The sequence below is a fragment of the Pelobates fuscus genome, chromosome 2 (assembly GCF_036172605.1).
Source record: "Pelobates fuscus isolate aPelFus1 chromosome 2, aPelFus1.pri, whole genome shotgun sequence".
In the NCBI taxonomy this organism is placed as follows: domain Eukaryota; kingdom Metazoa; phylum Chordata; class Amphibia; order Anura; family Pelobatidae; genus Pelobates; species Pelobates fuscus.
In genome coordinates, this window is record NC_086318.1 from 91411311 (window position 1) to 91435948 (window position 24638).

Below are 24638 nucleotides of genomic sequence, written 5' to 3' on the forward strand. Positions count from 1 at the left end.
TCAGGTTCCGGTTTCCGGCGGGACTGAAAGGAAGTGTGCACACTTGGCTTCACAGCGCGCACCGCGGTACTGGAACTTCAATTTCAGGTTCCGGTTTCCGGCGGGACTGAAAGGAAGTGTGCACACTTGTGTGCACACTTCCTTTCAGTCCCGCCGGAAACCGGAACCTGAAATTGAAGTTCCAGTACCGCGGTGCGCGCTGTGAAGCTGGCCCACGCTTCAAGACAGGTAAGTAAATATGGGACAAAAGGGAAAGTCCACTAGGGGACACTATGGGAGGGGGGGGGGGAGAACACTATGGGAGGGGGTGGAGAATACTATGGGGGGGGGGACGACACTATGGGATGAGGGGGGGGGATACTATGGGACGGGGGGAAATTTCCTGGAATTTCCTTCTGAAAATGAGGTGCGTGTTATACATCGTTGCTTGTTATACGCCGATAAATACGGTATTTACCCGGTCGCCGACGATCACACGCCAGCGATCGCGGTGTGGGGACTCACCTGACAGCCCAGGGAGTCCCCTCCATTCGTATCGGCCCCCCTGGGCCATGTGATCGCGAGGTCCTTGCGAGGACCTCGCGATCACACGGATGGCATAGCCGTCCATTGCAATGCCAGCAGGGGGAGTGCCGGTAATGACAGGTACTCCCCCTGCTGCCTGAAAAAAAATAAAACCATTTAAAAACAGTGTAAAATTAAATTATATATATTATCAAAATACACATAGAATGATATTGATTAAATATATAATTATATATAAAATATGTAAATACGTAAAAAAAAAATATGTGTAAATTCGTTCTAACTGTATTTTACAATATATATATATATATATATATATATATATATATATATATCAAAATACATGTAGAACGAAATATATATATATATATATATATATATATATATATATATATATATATAGAAACATAGAAACATAGAATGTGACGGCAGATAAGAACCATTCGGCCCATCTAGTCTGCCCAGTTTTCTAAATACTTTCATTAGTCCCTGGCATTATCTTATAGTTAGGATAGCCTTATGCCTATCCCACGCATGCTTAAACTCCTTTACTGTGTTAACCTCTACCACTTCAGCTGGAAGGCTATTCCATGCATCCACTACCCTCTCAGTAAAGTAATACTTCCTGATATTATTTTTAAACCTTTGTCCCTCTAATTTTAGACTATGTCCTCTGGTTGTGGTAGTTTTTCTTCTTTTAAATATAGTCTCCTCTTTTACTGTGTTGATTCCATTTATGTATTTAAATGTTTCTATCATACACACACACATATACATATACAAAAAATTAGTAAATCCTTGCACTCACGCTTAAAAGTCCTACTGTTATCCAGTGGTATAATTTGCCGGGTGCCCGTCCATTGATGAATATAGGTGTAGAAATTAGACTGCACTCACGGACTTAGAATATGAAAAAAAAAGGGTTTTATTCCATTGAACAAGAAATCGAAGTTTCGGTCCGCACAGGGACCTTCCTCAGGATGAAGTGACATGATTATATATATATATATATATATACACACACACACACACACACATATATATATATATATATATATATATATATAAAATTCTACATATATTTATGTAGTAATTTTACATAATTAGGTCATTTTATTAATTACAATTTGTGGGACCTGCCTTACAACCCAGGCCAAAAGTCCAAGGAATTTTATTTGCTAGCACTATATTTAACCCTGTAACATTCCAAGACACCATAAAATCTGTACATGTGGGGGTACGGTTTTACTCAGAAGACTTCGCTGAACACAAATATTAGTGTTTCAAAACAGTAAAATGTATTACAACGATGATTTCGTCAGTGGAAGTGACATTTTTTGCATTTTTCACACACAAATGGCACTTACACGGACGATATAATTGTTGTGATACGTTTTACTGTTTTGAAACACTAATATTTGTGTTCAGCGATGTCTCCTGAGTATAACATTACCCCTCGTGTACAGGTTTTATGGTTTAAAAGTTACAGAGTCAAATATAAGGCTTGCATTTCAGTTTTTTTTCACATTGAAATTCGCCAGATTGGTTACGTTGCCTTTGAGACCGTTTGAGACCGTTAGTAGCCAAGTGGCTACTAAAAAAAGACTGGACATACCCCATTTGCAATACCTTGGTTTGTCTTCTTTTGCAATTGGTACTCTCATTCCTGGGCTACAATACGGTCTCAAAGGCAACGTAACCAATCTGGCAAATTTCAATGTGGAAAAACTGAAAAATGTAACATGCTATATTTGACCCTGTAACTTCCCAAAACACCATAAAACCTGTACATAGGGGGTACTGTTTTACATGTGAAACATCGCTGAATACAAATATGTGTATTTTATTGCAGTAAAAGCAAACAGTATTATGACATTCACAGTTAGAATGTCACATAGAACTAAACATTTTTTTTTAAATACTTATTTTCTCCCATTTTTTATATTTTATTCATATTAAATTATGTTTCATACCTAAATATATGATGTTAAATGAAAGCCCGGTTTCCTCTGAATAGAATGATAAATAATAAGTGTGGGTGCACATAATATGAGAGAGGCGAATTACGCCTGAAGAGACATTTAGCGCAAATTCAAGTTTTTGTGTACGTTTTGATCACAATGTGTACATTTGGCTCAGTCCTTAAGGGGTTAACCCACCATTGAGGAGGCTTGCCCCCCTCTTAGTCCTTATTTCCAGCGGCACATGGGTCCACCATTTCCGCCCCATTTGTGACATCAAAATGGTCGGTCTTTAGCCAATCTAATGCTTTCCCATAGGAAAAGCATTAGATTGACTAAAATCAGCACGGGGCGGGCCAAATGCCGTTTTGGCCAATCAGGACCTCCTCAGAGCTGCATTGAATCAATACATCTCTATGAGGAAAATTCAGTGTCTCCATGCAGAGCGTGGGGACGTTGTATGTCAGTACTGCTTTTCAGCAGCACTGCCCCAGGAAGCACCTCCAGTGGCCATGTACGGAGTGGCCACTTGGAGGTGTCCCTAGAGGCAATGTAAACACTGCCTTTTCTCTGAAAAGGCAGAGTTTACATGAAAAAAAGTCTGAAGGGAACTATTGTACTCACCAGAACAACTACATTAAAGGACCACTCTAGGCACCCAGACCACTTCAGCTTAATGAAGTGGTCTGGGTGCCAGGTCCTTCTAGGGTTAACCCATTTTTTCATAAACATAGCAGTTTCAGAGAAACTGCTATGTTTGTGAATGGGTTAAGCCTTCCCCTATTTCCTCTAGTGGCTGTCTCACTGACAGCCGCTAGAGGCGCTTGCGTGATTCTCACTGTGAAAATCACAGTGAGAGCACGCAAGCGTCCATAGGAAAGCATTATGAATGCTTTCCTATGTGACCGGCTGAATGCGCGCGCAGCTCTTGACGCGCGTGCGCATTCAGCCGACGGGGAGGAGAAGAGGAGGATCGGAGGAGGAGAGCTCTCCGCCCACCGCTGGAAAAAGGTAAGTTTTAAACACTTTCCCCTTTCCAGAGCCCGGCGGGAGGGGGTCCCTGAGGGTGGGGGCACCCTCAGGGCACTCTAGTGCCAGGAAAACGAGTATGTTTTCCTGGCACTAGAGTGGTCCTTTAAGCCGTAGTTGTTCTGGTAACTATATTGTCCATTTAACTTGTAGCTATTGGCTGTATGTTGACTAGATTCATTATCATCTATTTTCTGCAGTGGCAATACAAAAAAAAAAAAAAAAACTATACTACATTACTATAACGTTAATGGGATTTGGGGGGGTGGGGGTTACGCGCTGCCTAAAATTGTGTAGATCCCTCTCGAGCTGCCAAAACAGCATGGATGCATCAAGACATGGACTCCATAAGATCTCTGAAAGTGTCCTGTAGTATCTGGCACCAAGGCATTAGCAGAAGGCATTTAACTACTGCAAGTTGTGGTGTGATGTCTCTGTGGGTTGGATATGTTCTTCCATCACAGATTGAGATCTGGGGAATTTGGAGGCCTAGGCAACACCTTTAAAATGTTGTCATGCTCCTCAAACCATTTCTGAACAATATTTACTGTGTGGCATTGTGCACAGTCCTGCTGAAAGAGGCCACTGCTATCAGGGAACACCAACAACATGAAGGGGTGTACGTGTCTAAGTAACATCCACATGAATGCCAGGACTCAAGGTTTCCCAGAGCATAACACTTCCTCTGCCGGCCTGCCTTCTTCCCATAATGCATCCTGTTGCTATCTCTTCCCCAGACTAACCAACTTTCTTTCATTGCTCCATGGGTCATTGCTGGTGCTCACGTCCCCATTGAAAGCACTCATTGATGGGCAGGGGACATCATGGTCACTAACTTGTCTGCGGCTACGCAGCCCGACACATAGAAAAACTGTGATGCACTTTGTGTTCGACACCTTTCTATCATGGCTAAAATTATGTGCCAAAGTATCTTTTCTGTGTGAGTGGACCAGATAGGGTATCCTTTGCTCACCACGTGCATTAACGTGCCTTGGGCATCCATGACCCTGACACCGGTTCACCTTAACTCTTCCACCTTTGGTAGCTACCAACCACTGCATAGCAAAAACAACCCACAAGACTTTGGAGATGCTCGGACCCAGTCATCTAGCCATCACAATTTGTCCCTGGTCAAAGTTAATTAGATCTTTTCGCTTGCATAGTCTTCCTACCCAATATATCACCACTTCACTGTTGCCACTGTAAAAAAAATCAGTTATTAATTTCGTCAGTGGTTTTAATGTGGTGGCTGAGATACATTTTAAGTCTGCCGGCAGATTTCAAAATGCACGACAGGACTAGGCATTAGGGCCATGCACGGAGCACGTTGGCAATTCTCTGTGCATAGTCTGAAGGAAGGGGCAGGCTGACTACCTGCCAGCTCTCTTCTGAAAAAAAAAAAAAAAAAGGCATTAATAAATGCATGCATTCATTAGGAATATATCTACTAAAGAGTGATATATATATATATATATATATATATATATATTTATTTATATTTATTTAGGTTAGTGGAGTGTCCCTTTAATGATAGATATCCTATCCTCCCCAGCATTACACGGGAACTGCAAGATATACCTCCTACTTACCTGTATACGCTCATCTTCTCTATTTAGGGAATTAGACTTGGGATTGGTTGAATTCCCTTGTGTTGCTTGAGGCTGCTTACTGGTAACAAAACATTGGTCTGACTTTAACAGTGTTCTTGCACGCAGAGCTGCTTCAGTTTCCCTCTGGGCCTTTTGTTTTTCATTCAAATGCCATTAGCATTTATTTTACTCTGCACAGAATCTTATTGCATGTATGAGGGGACCTTTACCAATAGTTTAGGGGTAAGCAACCCCAATAGTTTAGGGTAAGCAGATATTATGGACTACATCTTCAACAATGCTCTTATAGCCTTAACGCTGGTAAAGCATCAAGGGAAATGTAGTCCAATGCCTATCTCTACAATGGTTTTTATGTAGGCCACCCAAATAAATAAGCTTTCCTGTATTCAGGATAATTTTACTTTATGTATATTGTTCATAGTAACATCCATAGGATTTCTAGATCCTTTATGATCTAGTTTTCAAGCTTCCATAACGGCAGTATATTTAAAAATGAGCACTCCGAGCATCACAATAACCTATGCTTCTTACAGAGGTTATAGTATAAGGAGTTTGCCCTGTGATTGTCTCACTGGACCCACTGGTTTTTAATTGCAGCAAGTTGAAGGAAGAACAAACAAAAAACACAACATCCACAATAAATAAATAAATCATACAGTAAAGGAACTTGAATTGTGAGCATACAGATACAGGGTGTGGTTTGGGTGTCTGCTTTATTCACAAAACTGTAAATAAAACATATTTGGATAACTCTACCAATGATTGTGTTTCTTTTGAAAAGTTAGGAGGTTCCCCTTACATTTGTAAAGGCATGTGTCATATCCTCAAAAGGAACTGTATAGGTTTAAAACAAATTAAAAAAAAACATCACCCCCCAAACAGTAAATGTAACTTCCCCCTGCATTTCAGCCAGACTGTCCACCAATGGCCATACTCCAGTGACTCTCTAGGACAATCAGTAATGACCACAAGGTCTGTCTGATAAATACTCATCCTAAATTACATTACAAATACAGCATTCAGACACTAAAGCTTACATACCACATCTCACACACACACACACAAACATTCCCTCACCAGATTAGTTATACTATAGGGTTATATGTTTATAATAAACAAATATAAAGCAACAGACAAACTCAATACCTGTAGAGCTTTGTGTTATCCCTCTATATCTCTCTCTCTATATGTCTATATCTATCTAGGGAGGTTAGCTGACAGGAACTGACAGAGAAGGGGTTAACAGTGGGTAGCGAGGTTGGTTGGCTGACAGGAAAGGGGTTATCAGTGGGTAGCAAGGTTGGCTGACAGGAAAGGGGTTATCAGTGGGTAGCGAGGTTGGCTGACAGGGAAGGGGTTATCAGTGGGTAGCGAGGTTGGCTGACAGGGAAGGGGTTATCAGTGGGTAGCGAGGTTGGCTGACAGGGAAGGGGTTATCAGTGGGTAGCGAGGTTGGCTGACAGGGAAGGGGTTATCAGTGGGTAGCGAGGTTGGCTGACAGGAAAGGGGTTATCAGTGGGTAGCGAGGTTGGCTGACAGGGAAGGGGTTATCAGTGGGTAGCGAGGTTGGCTGACAGGGAAGGGGCCCAACAGTGGGTAGTGAGATTGACTGATAGGAACTGGCTCGGTCTCCAGGCAATCTAATCGGTCTGTGAGGACAAATACGAATTAGTCTTAGTGAATTAGTGCTTTGGTGTTCCACCTGATTTTTGGTATTTTTTTTTTTCTTTGATATGGACCATGCTTGCCAGATCCACCATGTTATCCTGAAGACATAACTTCATTTTACTGGACAATACATGAAGAGAAAAAAAAAAAAGCCAGAACTATACAAGTCGGAATCTGTACAAACGCAAATGAAAGCTAAACAAAATAGCATATAATGACGGAAATAGAAAAACCTGTTAAATCACTAAAACACACAAAATAAAGAGATGTACATCGAGCTAAAATCCTAATATTTGTAAAGGACAGATCTTAAAATGTTATTGAAAATGCTATTTAGACTGATAAAAACACTGCAGGAAGAAGGATAAAATGAACAAATAAAAATGAGCATTTATGATTCATGGTCGACTATTACCAACGATAAAGTGATATAGAAGTATCATTGGCACAATGGTGACAAATATATAGCATTTCTTGATGCAGTCATCCACTGTGGAATAAAAACGGTTTGTAATTGGCTGACTTGCCCCTTCCAATAACTTCGCTTTTGTGGTCCCAGGACAATGGAAATAAATTAGCTCTGCAAATGAATCAGAAGTGCCTTCTGCAGAGATTGAGTTCTTTGCGCCTCAATAGGCACACGTCAAGGTTCGTTTCTCGGCTTACATAATGCAAGCTGAGCCTTTCCCCCCCAGCCCTGCAACTATTACTATTTCTCACTGCATCTGTCTCATTTGCCTAGAGTTGGCATGAAATATTGGCAAGCAATTTGTGTCAAGGCTGTATCTACCAGTATTGTGGTCCGAGGCTCGGCGCTCATTAACCCATTTTCTGTCCAACTAGCACAATGAAATTTAAAAAAAAAAATTATAAAAATATATAAATCACCAGCGAGAATGTTGCAGAAAAGGAGAAGAGTTAAAAAACTGAATTTACGCTCTTAGCACATCCAATACAAATTTAGACTAAGTGAAATAAAATTAAGAAAAAAATAAATAAAAAAGTATAAATTGATTGCAGGTGCATCCACAAAATATAAAAACATCACTTTCCTGGTATTTTTTGTTTTTGCGTCATCCATATTGTTGACAGTGTTTACTACATGAGATCACACAAAAGGCTTTCTGAGAAACAGTGACTCAGATGATGTTGTGACTGCAAAAAATAAAAATAAAAAAAAATTACGGATTTGAATGATTTACACAGTACTTCCCACCATTTAACAGTTGGTACAAATTTGATTACAATCCAAAAACAGGTCCTCAAAACGGATGCACATTAAACAAAAGAAAGCTTACCCAAATAAAAAATAAGTAAATAAAAAAAAAAAAAAGGTCCAGAATGGCCATGAACATAAGATAGGTTTAGATTTAAGATTTGGAGATGAAAATGACACTTTACTCTATAACCACAGCTTATTGTAGTGGTTATGGTGCAAGGAGTCTTTAGGTAGAATCCTAAATCATAATTATTTGTCAGAGGTGGAGGAGGCATCCTTGTCCCATTCTGAGCCAGGACTCAGACCAGTGGTGGCCTGTTTATTGGCCTACTTATAGGGGACCCAGCAATTCATCCAGCTGCCTAGGATCCATCTACTGTAACCACACTTCTCTTTGTGGACCAGGAAGAACAGTGGATTCATTAAAGTAGGTCGGACACTTTGGGACCTTTAGCCAAGTGTCAGTATGGGATGAGCTTTCTTTTTCTTGCCTTTGAAGATGCCCCTTTAAATTGCTCATTACTGGATTGGTTTAAGGATACAGATCCTCTGGTAGAAACAGGTTCTCTTCTTTCAATATCGGATGGCATACGGTTACCATGGATCCAATGGATAAGTAGGTTTAGGTTATGTCTCTCCCCCAAAAACAAGTTTAGGGGCATAAGCGTATGTATAAAATTAATTTATATATATATATATATATATATATAATTTTTTTTTTTTTTTTTTTAAACTATGAATATTTTCTTATTTACTGAACAGAGTGCCAGTATCTGTGACTTATTTCCCTATAGTCTCTTAACAGATTATAATAGCATACTTTATTCTAAAATGTGTGTTTTTATGCAATACTATCAGTCAATACCACATATAAGCTACCCAAAACCAAAATAGAATAATCCTCTCTGTACCCAAGGAAACTACAAAACATAAGTGCATAATTCCCATTAAAGGACTGATATTTTGTGTAATAAATAACAAGAAGTGATACAGTTAAACTCTCAATGCCATCTCATGCAGAATGTTGGACAGAGGCCCTGATGTGACTTCCAAGCGAATAATTTCCAGTTAGTGAGAATGTGACATCATGCTTTTTCTGCATTCCAGAATAATAAGAATAGCACAATCCCCCTGTAACGGAGCTCCGTGTACCCCGACCGAGTACCCTCCGTTGATGGATGCTCCTAGCGCTCTCAGAGGACTCCAAGCACTGCAGACGACACCACAACCACCGCAGACTCCACAACCGCCGTAGCTTAACTGGAGCCGCGCCGTCTTCCTTCCACCCTGGATCGGCTTCTGTCCTCCAGGACCGTGTGGGGAAGACCTCTCCTCCAGGAGAGCGTATCTGGAACAAGCTCTTAAAAGAGCTAAGTGATTAAGAGCTCAGGGGAATATGCATCGCATAGCAATCCCCAGTGTGATATAGCAGTTCCCTCCAATAACGAGACACGGCTACGTATTGAGGGTCAGAAGAGGTCTCAGGACTGGAACACCCAGCCTGCTTTTTATTAGGATCAGGTACATACAGGACACTCCCAGGGGGAGGATGAAATTGACCAATCACATGCATGGTAACACCCCCACGTCTCCTCCCCTCAGATAAACACATAACCCAATTAAAACATACATTATTTTACCCAAGTTCTGGATGTACCCCAAAAACAGGGGGTACAGCTTTAAATCTGGTATCCCCAAATAGCCCTTGTTCAGGGGAACAGTCTGTCCAAAAATCAGCCCATTCGGATGGATGGTTCGGGAGATACAGGGCTCCAAAGTTTTGACCGACCGCACAGACCAACTAGCCGAAAATAGTTCCATGAGTTTTGGCCTTGCGGTCGGTCTCCGTTCGCACGGTAAAATAGACGAAATTCTTGCCATCCATTCGCATCTTTGTGGTCGCTAGAATCCCCATACTAAGTTAAGTATAACTACCGAACGGCCGGTCGTTCGGTAGTTTCCGTGCGTATTTCTGGATGTCTGGAGGTCTTAGCGGTATTCGCCTGTTTGTGCTTCCGATTTCAGTTCCATGCGTTCACAGGCAAACACCGCTGTTCGCACGCAAGATGGCCGCGAACACGTGGAAAAGTCCCGAAATGGCGGCCACCTATTCAGAGCACAAAGAATTCGCATGAAATCATGCGAACGGCTGTATTCTCCAGTAATGTGATTCTTATGCAATCTATTCGCCTAAATCTCCTGGCTGTTAGGTTATATTAGTAGTCCAAACCTACAGCATAGATAAAGGGAAAAAGACAGTCTAATACAAGTCCATATGCCTGAATACAGGGTTTACAGTGCAATATAGTCCAGGACCATAGTCGCAGGGGAGGAGGCAGGCAAGCAGGCCTCTCCAGGACAAAGTGGCGAAGGGCACTTCGTCACACATCTCCCCTTTGGGGGGGAGACTAACCAGGCACCTGACCTTCTGTCGGTCAGTGCCTCCGTTAGTCGATCCACCAACCCACAATAAACAGATGTCCGAGTGGCCCCCCCACAACATCAAAGTACAGGAACAGCCCACCCACAACACACAGTCACTGCACCTGGGTATTTGGCTGTGGTAATGAGGCCACATGCCGAGGGTACTTGAAGGGCAGAGGCCAACTGCACTCTGCCCAGATGCCAGCTCTTCTGCTGGGGTAGCCTGCAGGACATCAGGCTCTGGACCAGGGACAAAGGTAGGGCAGAGGCCGACTGCACTCTGCCCAGCTGCCAGCTCTTCTGCTGGGGTAGCCTGCAAGACATCAGGCTCTGGACCAGGGAAAAAGGTAGGGCAGAGGCCGACTGTACTCTGCCCAGATGCCAGCTCTTCCACTGGGGTAGCCTGCAGGACATCAGGCTCTGGATCAGGGACAAAGGTAGGGCAGAGGCCGACTGCGCTCTGTCCAGCTGCCAGCTCTTCCGCTGGGGTAGCCTGCAGGACATCAGGCTCTGGACCAGGGACAAGGGTAGGGCAGAGGCCGACTGCGCTCTGTCCAGCTGCCAGCTCTTCCGCTGGGGTACTGAGACCATAGTCCGGCTCAGTAGTCAAGGGAACATGGACGTCAGGAGGGGTTAGCATCGCCTCCGTTAACCCTGGTGCCACGCTAGGGGTTAGCTGGGGAGGGGAATTTGTACTTACCCCCTCCTCTGGGTGTCCCGGTGAGGGTAGTTGGGGATCTGGAAGGGCTGTCCAGCATCCCTGTAGGTCAGGCACAGAGACCACGGTCCCATCTGCGCCGTCTGGAGGATTGGTGTCTCCCCTTGTTGGGGGAAGCTGCCGCTGGGGAGAGGGGGTGCTGTGCTCCTCTCCTGGAAACACAGGCTGCCGCTGGAGAGGGAGACCGCCTGTCTCCACTCCCTTACCATGGTCCTGTTGCTGTAGAGAGGGACCAACTGTCTCTGCTCTCTGTAGGACACACTGCTGCTGGGGGGGAAGAACGGCACCTTCGGCCCCCTGGGGTACACACTGCCGCTGGAGAGGGAGACCGCCTGTCTCCGCTCCCTTACCATGGTCCTGTTGCTGTAGAGAGGGACCAACTGTCTCTGCTCTCTGTAGGACATACTGCTGCTGGGGGGGAAGGACGGCACCTTCGGCCCCCTGGGGTACACACTGCCGCTGGAGAGGGAGACCGCCTGTCTCCACTCCCTTACCATTGTCCTGTTGCTGTAGAGAGGGACCAACTGTCTCTGCTCTCTGTAGGACACACTGCTGCTGGGGGGGAAGGACGGCACCTTCGGCCCCCTGGGGTACACACTGCCGCTGGAGAGGGAGACTGCCTGTCTCCACTCCCTTACCATGGTCCTGTTGCTGTAGAGAGGGACCAACTGTCTCTGCTCTCTGTAGGACACACGGCTGCTGGGGGGAAAGGACGGCCCCTTCGGCCCCCTGTAACTCACGCTGTTGTTGGGGCGCAGGGACGGAATACTTTGCCCTCACTGCCCGATATTCGGCTTCCATCTGCAGATACTCCGCCAGTTCTCTCCTTATTCTTGGTACCATTTCCTCGGTTAGAAGGGACCCGTAGATATCCAACCGCCGCTTCAGCATAGCGTCAAACTGTACGTGACTATACCAATAGTCCAGTTTGGCTGGGTGTTCCCAGGATGCTGTTCCTCGCCCTAGGGAAGCCATCCTGTTGTAGCCAGGGGCGCTGCCCAATGGCTAGCGTTGCCCTCAATTGTAACTCCAAACGTTACCCGTGTCTCTGAGCTGCTTCTCCTCGCACTAGGATGCCATCCCACCGCTGCCACCAATGTAACGGAGCTCCGTGTACCCCGACCGAGTACCCTCCGTTGATGGATGCTCCTAGCGCTCTCAGAGGACTCCAAGCACTGCAGACGACACCACAACCACCGCAGCTTAACTGGAGCCGCGCCGTCTTCCTTCCAGAGCAAAGCAGGAACGAGCTCTTAAAAGAGCTTAGGAGTGATTATAGCAAGGGAATATGCAGAGCATAGCAATCCCTTGTAGCAGATTCCCCCAATAAGAGACAGGACTCCAAAATTGAGGGTGAAGTAGAACTGACAAAATCTTTATTTTACTTGGGACTAGCCCATTTGGTCAATACATTAACATTGCTGTGAAAACTCAATAAAATTACAAACAGTCAAATCATAGCAGGCAACATTCAGTGACTTATTATAACATAATTACATATTTATAAATAGGTGGGGAAGACCATAATTAACACAAATGTCTCTCCTGCATGCAGAATTAGCGATATGCAAATCTACCCGAATATGCAAATTACCAGTCTTGCTATTCAGGTAGTGCATATTACTGTTGCTACCAACAGAGGGCACTACACAAGCTCCATAGCCAAATCCACCTAAGGGGTAGCAATCCTCAGCAGTACAGGAGAGCAGGCAATACATCTCAGGGGCCATAGTCACATGGCAGGAGGCTGGCAATCAGTCTTCTCCAATGCCCAGTGGCAAGGCTGGTACCGCCACACCCCCCCACCCCAAAAAATAAATAAATAAACCACTATGAGCATTTCATCAAGATAAAATCACTGTAGAAGTCAACATAAGGTACTGCACTCGCCATACAAGAGAGAAATCCTATAATGCCTTAGAGACTAGGAAGTTTACAAACTCCATATACATGAAAATAAATAAAGTGTGATAGCACACACAGGTTCGTTCCCAATAGAAGACTTTTATTGGAGCACTGGCAATGTCTCTGCTCACATGCTGAGCTTTTCTCCAGTCAAGTGGCCGCAAAGGACAGGTTCATTTAAGTAAAACTCACCTTACCTTGCATCCTACACCCACCTCGCTGCAAGAGTCGGAGTCAGCATCTGGGGACTTTGCAAAATATGCAAACACCACACTTTCTCGCTCTCTCTCTCCCCCCCCTCCCCTACATTTCACAAACAAAGGGCAGCTTGTAATACAAATGGTCATTTTTTATAAAATTAATTTTGGTACATCCTCTGGCTGTCAGACAACCAGTTCTGTTACTTCCTGGTTTGTTTAGCTCAGTGGAGCTAAACTTAAGGTGAAGCAATTGCTCAGAGCACCTGCCTTGCAAAGACTTCTCATTGAGCTGCATTGGGAAGTATGTGACTGGACAGCCACAGAAAGTCTGAGCGGGGTTAGAAATGGAGGGATTGCAAAGGCAGCAGGCTCAGCAGCTTTATTTAGCAAACGTTTTTTAGATACATCTCCCATGGAAAAATGCATAAGTAAATGAGCACTTTAGGGTCAGGAACACAAACATGTATTCCTGACCCTCTAATGTTAAAACCACTATCTAGCCCCCTTGGCCCCATAAAGATAGTAAAAGCGTACTTGTATTCAAGTCTAAAGCTGAAGCCTCTGCCTGTGAACTTCCTATGAAACCATCAAAAGTGGTGGCCTGATCCAATCACAATGCTTCCCCATAGGATTGGCTGAGACTGACAAAGAGGCAGATCAGGGGCAGAGCCAGCATGATTCAAACACAGCCCTGGCCAATCAGCATCTCCTTATAGAGATGCATTGATTCAATGAATCTCTATTAGGAAAGTTCAGTGTCTGCATGCAGAGGTTGGAGACACTGAATGTTTGGATGCATTTTAGGCAGCCATGACCCAGGAAGGATCTCTAACAGCCATCTAAGGAGTGGCCAGTGAAGGTATCACTAGGCTGGAATGTAAACACTGCAAAAAGCCTGAAGGTAATGATTCTACTCACCAGAACAAATTAAATAAGCTATAGTTGTTCTGGTGACTATAGTGTCCCTTTAAATGCATGATTTTTTTCATTTGGGGTATATCCACTAAACAGTGTTTTTTGTATTTGGGTAGTGGAGTGTCCCTTTATTTTTTTTTTAGAACTGATAATGGTTTAATTAGCATCCCATTCATTTGAATATGAAAGGACTCCATAGTATTATAAAACCCATAACTTATCATTTAAACCGCAGCTGAGAGGCTCCGTCCTTGCTTTCCGGAACCCAATCTAAAAATCTTTGCCTTATAGGAATTGGCTTTAATATGTAGAATGTAAATATATATATCATCCATTTGATAATATTTTTGTTTAGTTTTATTTTACACACAGAAATGAAATGGAGAGATCAACATTTCCTACCTGTGTTGATATTAGGTCTATGGCTGAGCGCCTGTATGTTTTATAAGTATAAAAGATATATCCGGCAAAAATAAATAAAAACATTTTTAAAATACATGCGTGTTTTCACAAAGGGTTAGATGTACTGAACAGTGATGTTTTACTTTTATTTCGGCAGTGGAGTGTATTTGTGGTCATATTGTCACTTCCAATGGACTCTACAAATAAACCAGATATTGGGAGAAGCCAGTACCTGCAGGAGACACCCGTCTAACCAAAAATGAGGTAAGTGTATTAACTCCACTTACTACTAGATACTTCAATACCTAACAATGGGTATTTAACTATTGACAGCTGTTTAAATAAGATATTACACGGCAATATTTCTAAAAGAAAGAGGTTGGTTGATTCCACGTGTTGTGGTTTTTTTTTTTTATATAATAATTTTTCTTATCTTGTTAAAGCACTCTGTCATAAACACTGAACAGAATTAATTTTTTATTTTTTTTAAATTAGACCCGTTTCAACAGCAGGCTAGCCAAGTCAGTAAATAGTGTTTACAGAAGAGTCTGTAATGCATTCCGAGACACATATCCTGGTTTTATCCTCCTTCTAGAGAAATCGAACTGAAGTTCAAAATAGAAACTCTTACAGCTGTAACACTGGTGCTTTTGTAGTAAGCAGGCCAACAGTCTCCTTCTGGGAAAATAAAAATATCATTTGTAGAGCCAGGAACAAGTACACTGGCACAGTGCAGGAATCTAGGACTTTATTTTCAACCAATCTATCCTTAGCACAGACTACACATTCTTAAAGGGTTACTCTAACCACTTCAGTGATTTGAAGTGGTCATGCTGGTAGGAATCTGTATGTGCAGCGTTTATTTGAAATGCTGCACATTCAGCGATATATTATTACCTGTTGTGCTGGGGGATAATTACACATCCCTTTCCTCCTTCACACCATATGGGTTTATTTACCTATATCAAACAATTAAGATTACTTTATATTGATTTTTACCATGCAAAAATCTAAGAGAAGCGAGAAACACCAAGCGATTAATAAACCAAGCCTACATTTATCCTCCGTAAAAAATAAATAAAAAATAAAAAATAAATTCAAGAACAAAAAACAAACAAATCCCTGTCTTCATCTCTACTCCCTCCCCACGCCAGCACAGCTCACATGCTTTGTGTCCGCAAAAATGGTCAAATCAAATGCTTCTTGATGAGAGATACTTGACTGCACCATGCAAGGCCCTTGATGACGCCAGACTGGGCATTGAGATCACCGCCAAAAGCTTTGTCCACTGCTGGATTATAGGTAAGGTTTAAAAACCTCTTTCCGGTTTCAATGGGGGACCTAGGCAAGAATGCCCAATGTTTGAGAGAGGACCTTACTTTTCTGGTATGCTGGGCAGAATTAAACTGGTACAGAAAGGCACCAAGCTCGCAAGTTCCAACGACTTAATGTCACAGGTGTTTTAAGTTTCTAGGTGAACCCAATCGATTTAAATATGGAGTCCTGCCAGCCCAACCAACAGCGCTGTTCATGCTTCCATGCAAAAAAGTTGCATCGCAACTAATGCCCTGGATTGGACACAAGTACATTTATCATTTTGTCTAAGGTGCTTTTTCTGGTGTTCCCAAAAATATCTCAGGAGGGAAGGAGAGAAGTTCGGCACAGAGAATCCAGAAGTACCATGATGAAGAGACAGGATTCCAAAACTTTGAACCATCTCACCAGACCTGGAGCAGTATGGAGGTATGTCTGTGCATGATTAGGCCACAACATCTGAAGGCTAGATGTGATTTGTTACTGCACTAGATACAGTGAGGCTTTAAATACAATTCACCCAAGACACAAACTATATACCTGCCAAATGTCCTGTTTTTAGGAGGGATGGTCCTGTTTAGAGCACAGATCCCGCTGTCACTCTGGTCAATGCTTTCTGTATTGTTTGTGTGTCTGAATTTATACCAGAGCTCCACCACAATAATACTCACAGTAATGTACATTTATACTATGAATCAACGACAATGTAAATTTAGAAGATCAGCTGGCAAAAAACCTGGCTCATATCAAACTATATTTGCTGTAATGTGTGACCACACCACTCAGGTGCCAGATTACAGTACATTGTCATGCTTCAGTGTTACAAGTCTGGCATTTCTAACAGTTCCCACAATATATTACAAAGCTCCGTTGGCATGCAATAAGTAACTATATTACAAAACATAGCCAGATGTATTTCCATTATCTCACGAATCATGAAGGGAAACCAAAAAGGTTTAAAACCTGATTCACAATGCGCAAGTAATTACAGCCTAGTGACGCCCTCTCATGCCTCTTACCTCCTATATCTCAGCATGACTGCCTGTAGAACAATTATTGCACACAATGCAATTCAATAGCTTCTCGTCCGCCCTTTAATCCATCACTTTAACAGGCTTTTATTCAAACGTTTTAACATTTTTTATTTTTATTTTTTTAACGGCCCTTCAGCTTGATTGGTTATGGTAAGTTTGCTCCTTGTTCTGCCTGACCTCATTGTGACATGGCATTAGCCCTCTTCTTATCTTGACCTCTCACCTTCCCATGCAGTCTGCTCAGAGTCTTCATACTGGCTGCAAACCAAATTCTTAGAGACCTGAATGAACATTGCTTTCATACAATAAAAAGATTTACTATTTTACACACGAGTCATAAATACTCAAATCACATCTTCTGGAAATTGTTGAATTGAATGCATCCCAAGTGGCCTATTTTGTGTCCAAATCCCTCTGTCCTACCCCAATGTTTTAAATTTTAGTTGCATAAATTAGTAAGTCACCTAAAATTTCTCGAATTTTAGTGTGTCCATTTTAAATGTTGACAGGTATGGAATTGTAGTAGTAATAAGAACCTTAAAATTACACACTGTGGGGGGGCGGGGCCCGACTGGCTAGCCGATCGGACGCACATAGCATGAGCTCCTGGGCCGCAAAAGCCACAAACACAATTAAAGGCAGCCAAACGACGGGAACAAACCCACAAGATGCAACAAGGGGACCGCGGAGATTCAAACGGTATCAAACTCGGTACGTTTCTGTCCCGGATAACCCACCCATACGCTGTTGCGGCCTACACTCGCTTTCGGCGTCGGGGGGGACGGCCGCTCTCTGGCGCTGAATGCCGACAACTATAGCGGGCATCGACACCCCCCCCTTTGGACCGGCGGGGGTTATCCTGGTCCCAGAGGACCTGTCACCACCTTCCCTAAAGCCTAGAGGGTGGCAGCACTGAACACAACCCAAGATGGTGGAGTGCCCAAGCAATCTCACACTAGAGGCACACCTAGCAACAACTCAAGCAAGGCTGGACCTGATCTTTGATAGATTCTGGGCACGACTGGCAGTGCGACAGGCGGGTGCACCGAACCCAGACCAGCACATAGCTACCCCAACACAAACCCAGACCAACCTGCGGGGACCCGCAAACCACCCCAAGCCTCCTAATGCCCAAACAAACCAGCGACTCTACAGCAAGAAACCGCAACCGCGGACATTACACAGACCTGTCACCCGGCAAAGGAAAGCAAACGCCAGCGGGAAGCACAGGGTGGCGAGAAACGCAGAAGGGCGCCACACTCTGGGGACTCCGGCCTCTGCAGATGGCGGACCAAAATGGCGGAGCACCACGAGGCACAGCCTCATACCCTACTGAAAGCTATGCAGGACTTGTGCCTCTACTGCTACAGGGGCAATGTGGGGATCATTGTGATACAGGGATCTTAACCCCTTAAGGACACATGTCATGATTCCCTTTTATTCCAGAAGTTTGGTCCTTAAGGGGTTAAGGAAAGTAAATTTGAAATAATTTAACCCCCCCACCCCACTCCTCAAACATGGCAATGCTGCCTTAAAGGGAAACTCCAGTGCCAGGAAAACAATCAGTTTTCCTGGCACTGCAGGTCCCCTCTCCCTCCCACCTCCCAATCCCCGGTTGCTAAAAGGGTGAAAACCCCTTCAGTCACTTACCAGAGACAGCGACATGTCCCACGTTGCTGGTTCTTCCTCCGCATTACGTCGGCCGGTGGACGAGACTGATTCCGCCCACCGGCCGGGGAGACCTAATGCGCATGCGCGGTATTGCCGCGCATGCACATTAGAGCTCCCCATAGGAAAGCATTGAAAATGCTTTTCAATGCTTTCCTATCGGGAATTGAGCTAGTAGACAGCCACTAGAGGTGGAGTTAACCCTGCAAGGTAATTATTTCAGTTTATAAAAAACTGCAATAATTACACTTGCAGGGTTAAGAGTAGAGGGAGTTGGCACCCAGACCACTACAATGGTCAGAAGTGTCCCTTTAATAACCATAGCCAATCACACTGACACAATGTCAAGACAAACACTCCGTTTTCACCTAGCTAGGATGTGCTTTAGTGGTTACAATGTGGAGAGTACCTAACACCACTCAAGTTTGGGAGGTATGTGATCAAGATAAGTGCCTTGGGGGGCACTTATCTTGATCACATCTTGAGGCTCAGTGATGCCTAAAATGGGCATCCCAGCCCAGAAAGAAGCATGGCAGTCTGGCATGTGAAGCTCATTAACTCCCTACCAATTGACCTTTATTAGTGCAGACTATGCAGTGAGCACTGATGAAAGCACTCTACATGAGAGGTGCCCAAAAAGTAGATACCCAGATGTTTAAAAACTACAAGTTCTATGATGCTTTGTCATTCTAAAGACATGCAAAGCATTAAGGTATTTGTAGTTCTACAACATCTGGGGATCTACATTTTGGGCACCCCTGCTATACATGGTCCTAGTGCCCTCATGACAGTAAGTGCTTCTAAAGATGGAGTCTTGCTGTGCAGGGTATATGGCCTTCAACATCCCGAGACATTGACATAGTGTGACAAGCCCCCCCGGAAATTGGGACCTTCTAATGTGGCCATTCCCCAATGACAGGGCAAGCCATTTTGAAACCCCCTAGCATGCAAGCTAAACTGCAGAAACCAGATGGCCAATTCTGCCATTCATTCTTTGGCTGAGGGCATCTGCTAAGTACTCTCACTAATACACTAGCCAGGTTGACCATTGAAAGCTGCAAGAGGTGGAATTGCATATTTGGCAGCATCATAAGATATCATACAGAGCCCTTGCACCATGACCACTTCAAAAGCACTTGAAAATGTCTTCAGCATTTGAAATATTTTAAAGTTTTTTTCTTTCTAAGGATACAGAAATTTAAGTGGGAAATATTATGGACTGTTCTTTAGCACACAATTTTGTAGTATGAATAGTAGTTATCAAATTGGCTGCTTAATGACAAAGTGACCAGACATCCCCCAGGCAAATTAGGTGGGGTACTGGCACTATTTATACCTCTTGGCATTCCAATAAAAGGGGGGTTGAGCTGGTATTCATAAAAACCATCTGATATATTACATGAACGTATTATACTCCACTACAGAAAGAATCAAGGAAGAGCTGATACCTCCTGCAGTATTTAATTATGAACGCAAAACTTGGGGAAGAGAGAGGCAATAAGAACCCCCACTATCCTGATATCACATATTTTTTGTGAATCCATGTACAAGTGGTGGGGAGTCGAAAGTACAATTTTATTAATTAGTTTTTTTTGTTCTATAGCCCTGATTTGTTGTAATCAGACAGCCAATAAATGAATACAGTGAATTTATTCAGACGTTATGGAATTTAACTGATCCAAATTATTTTGGCAAATTTAATGCTGCACATCCTTTAGAAAAAAAAACATATGAGTACTCTTCCGACATTCCAACCTTTTCTCCAATAAGCATGCTCCAATGTGCTCAGACGGTCACTTCCGTCTAAATACGGATTAAACTGATATTGCTAATGTGAATATCGAACTTTCACATTGGCAATACAGAGAGGTGCCTTTGAATCCCAGGTTTCAAACCATTTGAAAACTTTACAGCAGAACTGGGTAACAGTGACCACAGCCTCCTAGAACCATAACTTCTAGAACAGCTGTCCTCTTAGAGCAAAGGTAAGTTAAGATAAACTGAAACAAAATACCTACTTAAAATACAAATACTAAATTTTATTTATTTTCAAATGAGAGAAAAAAAAAAAAATAGCAAAACAAACCAACAGACCGTTTTCATTTAACGTCAGACCTCTCTTGGAATGGGTTGAGATATTAGCTAGTTGGCAGACTAAATCAATAACACTCATACATCATTCATCAGTGGATACTTTCTGCTTTATCTTGACATTTTCAGGAACATCGCAGGTTATGTATAAAGATCAAGTCTCAGGCCATGTTCTTAAATAGATTTTCATGGAACTCAATGGAGTGCTCCTGCTGATTGCTTCCATTATTAGAACTCTACCCACAAATGCTCTTTAAACATAACATGTGTATTGTCATTACATCACTTAAAATACAACGAACAAAAGCAATACAGTTAATGGATCATGTGTGGATATTCTGTATAAAATTACAGGAAGCAATGTATACATTGTAGGCCTGTAGACACTATACGGTGGCATATCTTCCATATTAAACATTGTAGGTAGGTGAAAAAAAGAAAAGAAAAATATTTTAATGCAATTTTCAGATCCATACTTCCAAAAGACCAAAAGTATTTGATCTTTAAAAAAAAAAAAAGTCAAGTTGGTTCACCTCAATACAATTTTTGTGATAGTCCCTTATAAGTTTTCAGCAATTTTCACTTTTGCAAATAAAAAGAATAAAACAAAACAACAGTATACATAACTGATGCATTTCTATCTCTCCAGGTTCACGATCTGATGACACTGCAATACTTTGCAAAGGCCTTGGCTGGCCGCTTATCCATTAACAAAGCTGCCAAGTCTGAAGATACTGAATTTTAGAAGGGGCACTGCATTGTAAACAAGAACACAGCACTGCATTATCATTCACAAAGAGCTGTACATGGGTTTAAGAAAAGTGAATGGTGATCACAAAAATCAATATTGATGTGTAAAATGCATCTGCCAAATCAATTTACCTACCTAGCTTCCCAAGCCTGTTTATTCCAATTATAGATTTGTACTAAATTGAACGAGGATCTGCTAATGAGACTTTGCGATCAGTATTGCACCAACTTTCTATAAACCTGCTGGCTGCCACCTAAGAAGGATAGGATTTGTACCCATTGTTGGTCAAGATACAGTTGTTTACATCATATGTGAGTGAGTGCATTATCTCCTAAGTGTACTTGTATGTGCAGTTTGAAAATACTGCTAAAAATTGTTCAAAACAGGTCTAAAGCTCATAACTAGTGTATGTAAAAAAAAAAAAAAAAATTATATATATATATATATATATATATATATATATATATATATATATATATATATATATACACACACACACACACACATTATATACTAATTAAATCTGTCCAAGTTTATTCATCCAGATGACAAAAGAAAAATATTTTTGGTGATACTGGCTATGTCCATGTGGTGTTTCAGTTTAGATGGATTTTATCCATGCAATAATTTTGGGAAAAACAACAAATTGGACAAAATCGAAAAGGGGAGAAAATTGGCCAGTCAGTGTATGTTTTAATCTCCCCCCTCATCTCTATTAGTCACTTATTACTTGATCAGTCAACAAAATCAGCATTTTGTGGTAGTTCGTTAACTATCATATCCCCCCAATCAATTTATATTTTTTGGCGCCATGTACGGAACAACAATTCACAAAGCTGGTTTCATCCATTGCCCATTTTGTAATGGGTCTATATAGCATTTAGAAATGTGGGATTTTTAACTAACTGGCACTCGTTTAGAATTCAGATAAAGCCCAATTTGTTTGTAACCAAATGCTCAATTGAGGTAAACCTCCCATTGTTCAATATGTATTTGAAGAAGTATCCCTAGGTGACATCACAGGCAAGGCAAAATGGTCACCCAGCTTCAAACCTGGCTAAACGTCACAGGGAATGCAGTTCAAAAACCAACAGTAACACACCTTTAAGCATTTAAGTTATGCAAATATTTAATACACATCTCTCTGTAGAAGTTAATGTCCTGCAAGCCAGTCCACCAGATAAGCCAAATTGTACCACTGGGGAGAATATTGTTGGGAAGACATTGAATTCTCAGCCCCCTATATTGATAAAAATGATAATCATCCCCACTGGTTGTTTGATCTTAGGTGCCGGCATTGATAACTCAAATTCTACACAAGATCTTTGGAGAATCCGAATGGAAATCTATCAAACGTTACAAGAGACAGTTTCTTCATTGGTCACAAATTGCTCTCAGTGAGTGACAGTGACCACCCATAGAGACACAGATTGCTGAAATGTTAAAACAAATAATACTGGGGGTACAATTAGGACTTCAGATGTTTGCCATACCAGCTAACCTTTTGCCATTAAGCACTGTGCAAGAGGTTAACTGACTAGACTAGCTGCAGGCAAAGACTGACTAGATTTGAGTGGACCCAGAGCTTGGTATCTAAAAACACACACAGTTACCAACTAGAATAGCTTTAATAGTTAGTAACTGTGTACCCATTGTAGGTATACAATCATTTCATTAGAGTGCTATGAAATAGGTCTGTGCTATATAGATCTACCAATAAAAAACAATTACCCCATTCCTCTGTTGATTAAAATAAACTTTTACTTCAGATCAAGCCACCCCTCTGGAAAAATTGCAAACAATTTCAAGGACAACATTGTAAAAGCCATAAACAAACTTCATGGGTTTCCTACACAGAGAGGAAAGAGCTTCCAGGAGAACTAACAATTAGCACCAAAAAAACAAAAACACAGGAGGCGTGTCTGGAGATATAGATATATAAAAAAAAAAGGGGGAGGTGTAGGAGTGTTCTGTTATTTCTAATTACTATTATAGTATAAAGAATATCTGATACAAACAAGCCTTAACAAAACAAAAAAATATTTACATTAAAAAAACCAAACAAAAAAAACCCATTATGGACAAAAGAACATTGAAATATAACACACTATATATTAAAATAAATGCTTATCAGTTAAAGGGTAGAAAAAATATAACTCCCTCCCCAACTGACTGCATAAGATAAACTGAATAGAGAATAGCTAAATGGAAACAAGGGTTAGAGACTGATGTGTCTGTGTGTGAGTAGTTTCAGTTTATCAATACCATAACAAAACACGTTTTCCAAACAGTCCCAGTCTGCTCTGTGTGATCCTCTACCACTAACACAGCTACAGAGAAGAAATGAACAAACTGCTCAGACACACACAAAAATGAGAGAGAGAAAAGGTGGAGCGGATTTAATTTCTACAAGCAGCAGACATTTCAAATGCAGAGCTCCATTAACCCTTCTGATCTGTCTGCCATAGCCACTTACCTTACAACGTGTAGTGTTTCCAATATCCTTCCTATAAAATCCAGCCAAGGGTGACGTTTTGTAAACCAACTGGGGGAGAAAAAAAAACATGGGGTTCAAAAATAATTATGAAGAAAACAAAAAAACAACAGCAAATCCCTCAGTGTCTCTAGATTCCAGATGTGATCTCTTTAAGGATCGAAATGTATCAATATTCCCCCGCAGAACAGCGCCAGCTTGGGTCTACCCAAGTTATTCAAGGATACTCCTATATTTGAGGGCGAGGAATACAGCCTTCTTATCCTCATCTGAGCCACACTTGTATTTAAAGACACAGCTGTCTGCCACCACCAAACATTTTGTTCTTAAAAGCAGAACAGGGGAGAGAAGTAGCACAGCCATCCAGCAGAAAAAATATATTTAAAAATGCTTTTTTTTTTTTCTCTCAGCTTCGTATCCCTTTCTTCAGTTGGGTTTTGGGGAGCCCTGAGGGGACAGTATTTGCTTTGTGTTTAAAGATTACCTTTGTCACCCCCACCGCTTTCACAAGGGAGAGAGACAGCCCAGATGGGAAGTGCTTGCTGCTGAAGCAGTGCCCCATTCCGAAAGCTGATCCCTGCTGATCTCATCAGTTAGGACTACTATCTAATCCAATGGCCGGGGAATTAGGAGCAGATAGCGACGCCCCTTTCTCAGCCCCCTTCCCTGCTTCCTCTAGAAAGCAGCACACAATGAGAGAAGACCACCAG

General features: G+C 42.2%; 1 protein-coding gene across 1 annotated transcript in view; it reads right to left on the bottom strand.

Moving 5' to 3' along the window:
- SPSB4 (splA/ryanodine receptor domain and SOCS box containing 4) overlaps nucleotides 1-24344 on the bottom strand; it is a 123220-nt gene extending 98876 nt beyond the window's left edge. The window contains exon 1 of the mRNA XM_063440994.1: nucleotides 23911-24344. The gene's annotated coding sequence lies outside the window, so the exon portion shown is untranslated. The remainder of the gene's footprint in view (nucleotides 1-23910) is intronic.
- Between the last annotated feature and the right edge of the window lie 294 nt (nucleotides 24345-24638).